Source organism: Mesitornis unicolor, unplaced genomic scaffold (assembly GCF_000695765.1).
Source record: "Mesitornis unicolor isolate BGI_N332 unplaced genomic scaffold, ASM69576v1 scaffold1554, whole genome shotgun sequence".
Taxonomy (NCBI): Eukaryota; Metazoa; Chordata; class Aves; order Mesitornithiformes; family Mesitornithidae; genus Mesitornis; species Mesitornis unicolor.
Genome location: NW_010180662.1, coordinates 54,858 through 60,338, shown reverse-complemented (window position 1 = coordinate 60,338; position 5,481 = coordinate 54,858).

Here is a 5,481-nt window from a genome sequence, read left to right as displayed (position 1 = left end):
ATAACTAGCTGAAGTTTCCAGCCTGAATAAAAATGAAGAGGGAAATAAAGCAATGATCTATTACCATTTACAGCTGCCACAGGATGATGCAAAACTTAATCAGTTGTTTGCAAAATGCTTTCACTAGCAGGGAAAAAAAGCTGGAAAAAAAGCAATCCCTTGCTGAAGATAATTTCCACCCCATCTCCCTCTCAATTCTCTTTTAAAGAAATGCCTGGGGAAGTGGAAGTCCTCAAAGTGTGTCCCATTGATGACAGCTCCAGGGTCTCTGCTAGAGAAGGCTCCCAAACTCTTTCCAGCAATGCCATTGCTGCTGGCCCTTCCCACTGGTCACCAAACCATGGGGCCACTTTTCTTCTGACCACACACAACCCCACTGCAGGCAAAAGAGTCACCCTTGAGGACCAGAGGGCCGGCAGATCTCCCTCTGGCTTTGTCAGCGTTCCTCAGATGGGCTTTTTGAGGACAAAGCCATCAGCTCCTTTCCTGACAAGACCAGTCCAGTGAGATTTGCTAATCTGACATGGTTCTGCCAGGACTGAGAGCTCCATGTAGCTCTTTGGTAAAGAGATGGACAGCAGACAGATATGAACTTCTGGAAAAGGCAGCCCCTTCCAGTTCACCTCTGCTGAACCATGTGAGGAGTGGTTTCAGCTCACTGTCAGCCATCACCACTGCCCCAGCAGTGTTACAGGAATTCAGCTGGTCCCACACTGTCACGTTTCTCCCTGATAATACCTCTCTGCTCCCTGCCTCAGCCCACGTTAATTGTGTATGACGTCTTAAAGACCACCCAGCTTGAGCTGCAGAGCATTCAGCAATGGATAAAAATAACAATTGCATTAAGTGAGGCAATGCTCATTGCCAAAAAAGATTAGCAGTGGGAAAATTCCTCCTTTAGGGAGCTTTGCAGCCAAGGACCTGCCCTTAGGGTTCATGACCGACAGCATGCCCCACGTACGTTTAACAGCTATGGGTAAAATCCAGGAAGAATTACGAGACTGGTGAGTTCCTCTAAATCTTGCTTTTGTCCTCATTCCTAAAAGAGAGAGTGTGGTCAGGTCAGTGATCCCAGAAGAACAGTAGGCAATTGGCACCAAGGCTCATTTATCAAAGATGTTATAGAGGCAGCTGGTGTCAGGAAGGATGTACCAACTGGAGCATCATCTTCCTTCCAGTCCATTTGTTGTTAAATACGAACCAAAAGGAACTGAGGATATCAGAGATAGAGGAAGAATCCCTTCATTTGTATATCAAAAAGATTTCCATTGAGCATCTCTGAGGATGGGTCCAGAGGTAGGCAACCCAGCCTGCCAGTGAAGAGTGCATTGTACAATGAAGAGCCATGAAAAGGCAGGAGCCAAACTACGGATTACAGAAAAAAATATTTCCCAGAAGTGAAAGAGGAATACTGACCCTCCCTCCAAGTATTTTTATTTTGTAAAAAAGCAAAGAAAGAAAAACCAGAGTTGAGACTTTGGTTAGATACAAGTGAATTAACCTGTCAGTGTGCTTATAGAAGGATACTGCTGTAGAACCCAGAAAGGTTATCATGATCTTGGCCCATTGCTGAATTAGAGACCTAATACTTAGCTTCAAGTACTTGGAAGTCTGTTAAAAATGTTTCTCTTCCTTGGGTATCTCAAAGTCAAGGACTGTTGAGTCAGCCTGTTTAAAGAAGGTATTTAAAAGAGCCAGTTGTTCTGATGTTTGTAACCTTAATGATCCCATTAGAAGAAGGATTTGAGGTGGGCACAGAGAAGCTTGTCCTCTACACAACCAATAGTCAGCTGTTAGTAATTCCCTGCGGGGCTTAAAGGCTACGTCCATTCTCCAACTCTCTCCAGTGCCTGCTCTCAGAATATTCAGGAAAGTCTATTATATGGTCTTATACATGTTTTTGCTGGAGAAAGCACTTCAACAGCGGACTTTGCACTTTATACACAGAATTGGATTTGTATGGCTGCCCTTCATCCTTTAAATCCCATCAGAGGTTACTTAGCTAATTTTACAGTGCAGCATGGATGCCACCTTTGTGTTACATAAAGACATGTCACATCAGAAACACAGCCAAGTCTTGCACTACCATTAGTCTAAGTTGCAGAGGCCCATGCATGCATGATCTTCTCATGTTTTTCATTCATTTTCTCCTTTTCATAGATAATACAGTTCCCTCTCCCCATCTCCAGCCAGTTTCTAATCACTGCTAAGAAGCAGCCTTGACACCTTGTGAAGGAAGAGTAAAACACTGGGACAGGAGAGCAGGCAACAGTAGTATTTAGTCATTAAAGCCATTTCTCTGAACCTCAGACTATTCCGAACTTGCCAAAAATTCTTCTGAATGAGTTAAAAATTACACGACATGACAACTGTGTATAGATAGCCATGACAAAAAAGGCCTCTAAACACCTTCCAAATCAATTAATATGTTCCCCCAGTACATAAGCCTTTTTCTGAGAGCCCAAGGGCCCAATTTTTCTGCTTCTGATTAATTTTACTTAATCAGAGAGCTTGTTAGTCCCTAGCAAGCACCCCAAATCTATGGGGCTGCTGCATCATGCTCAACCTCCTTTGGATTACACTTATGGGATTCAGTGATGGTGCCACCCAGCCAGATGTTTCCAGTGCCTTTCCAAAAGAAATGTGTCTTTTCTTTTATTGGACACCATAGCAAGAGAGCCCATATGGAATGTAAACTCTGTGTCCAAAGATATATATTTCCCCTTACTGTTTATAAACACACAGAGCCCTGTTCTTCCCCCAGTGGGGTTATATGAACCCAGAATTTATCAATGTTGGAGAACATACTCCTGATTTATACTGAAGTGAACAAGCAAATTGCTTGCAGGAGAAAACATAGATTAGGCAAGCAATCGCCACTTTGCATATAGATCTGAATACATATACAATACAATATTTAGATTACTTGCAATAAACAAACTTGCCTCAATACCCACAGAAGCAAACCTCTGATCCAGAGGGAAAGGCAGGGGAAATATTCTCATCTTCCCCAGTGGGAAAGGAGGCTTCTCAGACATTTAAAACGCCTTTAGCAACACTTTGATTTGGTATCTGCTTTGGCATCCTCAAGCCACCCCTCAAACTTTTTTGGCTAAAAGAGCAGGGTCAGGGTGTCACGAACCGTATACCCACAGACCTACAGAGCTGTTGCTGGCTTCTCATCAGTTTGTTCTTGCTTGTCTGTAGCTCCAGGCTCCCTTTCCTTGCTGCTTCTCCTGCCTTGCTGTGCTCCATCCCTGCCCCCCAGGACCACAGGCTGGTCCCGAGTGCTGCTAAAGGCAGACGGCTAGGCTGGGTCTATCTTCTCTCACCCAACTGCTGGCCCAGCCTTCAGTACCTGCAAAAGTCATCCTGCAATTCTAACAGAAGCAGGCACATGGTTTCTGTTCATGGGCTAAAAAGCACAGAAATGTAAATACATTAATTTGGTAGCTGGTAAGGTAATAAGGATGGTTAGCATCAAGTGTCCTTACAAGACACTAGAGAAGCCACTAACGTTTTGACATCAAAAAAATTACGATGCTTGCAAGGCTGAGCTCTGATAATGATGCATATTCTGGCCCCAGTACTGCTGTTATTGTTGAAAAAACATGAATGTACTGGTAACAGAATAAAGCATTCTATATATACATATGTTTACACCCACACATATTTATAGATATACAAGCACACACACAGGAGGGGACAGATAAATATCTGTAGTTCACAAATGAGCAGTTTTAGGAAACTGCAGGGCAGGAGGCAGAATTTTGTTTAAAGAACAGTTTCCCCCTTCCTCCCTCCAAGACAAGATCTCCAACATCTGCCACCCATCATCTTCCAGCCAAGCCTAAGGGGTCGCAAGCGCAAAAGAGATGTCACACAGAAAGGTCGCATTTTGGTAGGGTATTCACTTGATTTTGGATGGATGAAGAGCACTAACTGTGCTCATCCCCTGCAGCTTCTCCCTGACAGAGCTGCAAAAGTCTGGCAGGGTGCTGCTCCTCTTTCACGTTGATTTAAAGGGTTGGGGATACCTCTCACAGCCAAAGGAAGCCAGAGGCAGGTTTAATCACCAGCACTGGATCTCCCTCCCTCCATCCTCAGGCACCATTTCATGACTGTACCTGAATGTGGCTGGAAATGCCTCACTCCTTTTATCTGCTTTTGTAATACTCTTATGGAGGGAATCTGGGATCAGCAAGCTTAATAAAGCTCAACGTGTTTAGAAAAGCAGAAGAGGGCAGAAAAAGGGTAGATAAATAAACATACTTATAGACACACAAATAAAATCCCAGAGGAGGGAGGAAGGAAAAAGCTGTATTACAGCAAAGGAGCCCTGTTAGCACAAGACTTGAGTGCACAGGCCAGGAGCAGGGAAAGACTGAAACCTGCAGCTTCTATGCATTAGTGTAACTGTGTGCTGGGACAGCATCCCTCCAGGAGCAGGCAGAAAAAACCCAATGGTGGAACTGGACCACATTGGTTTCTGGAAGGGGTTGAGAAGAGAACATGAAGAGGGTCTCCATGGGCCGGGGACTCACCTTGAGCTCTGACTCCAGCCTGGAAAAGCACCGAAGTCAAATGCCACATTGGAGCATCCACCACCACTGTGCTCAATGGAGCAGCATGGATGCAATTTTCCCCCACATCACTTGTGTGGGGGTCTCTGGCCTCTTCATTTATTATTTGCAAGGCAGCATTTGAAAAGCACCCAATGAGCAGCACCCAGCAGAGCCTTTTGCTGCTTGCAGGACCTTAATGCTAAAAGAGTTTGAGTGACTCCTTGCAAACTGACTGCTCCAGACCGCTCAGAGCTGGAGGATGCAGAGCTGAAGCATCTCAGCCTTTCCTCCTGCAAACGGTTCTGCAAACACATCCCCCACTGGACACATGCACAGGTATGGGTGATTTGCCCAGGGCGACAGCAGTCTGGAATATCTCAACATCGGGTGGCTCCTGTTGCTGCACAACAGGAAAAATGGATGGCCATCAGCCAGAGGGAAGGGGCCACCACTAGAAGCAGAGATTACATTAGCAAAGGCGGGTACATGTTGCAGCCCAAGAAGCAGAAAGCTATCACAGCTTGACTTCAAGCCCAACCACTCCTTCTGGAGATTAGATCCTCAGAGCAGCAGGAAAAGATTGATGTCAAACACCTTCCCCTGCTCCGGGATATTCCTTCAGGAAGGCGATGCCAAGCCACATGGAAGCACGCCCTTCCTCACATCAAGCGGCAGGAGACAGCCTCCAGCGCGGCTGCTCAGAAATCCCTGCTTGGGCTGAGCGGCAATACGAACCATGAATCACACATGCTTAGCAAATTCCTATCGTAAATGTCTGGCAGCTTAACTTATACTGGCTTCTGCAGCATGAGAAATGTGTGCTATTTTCCTAAGAATATAATAAAATAAGACCTCTTTCTTCCTTCTATTATCCCTCTGAGGGGAGTTAGAGGTTTCTCTTTCTGTTCCAGGCTGT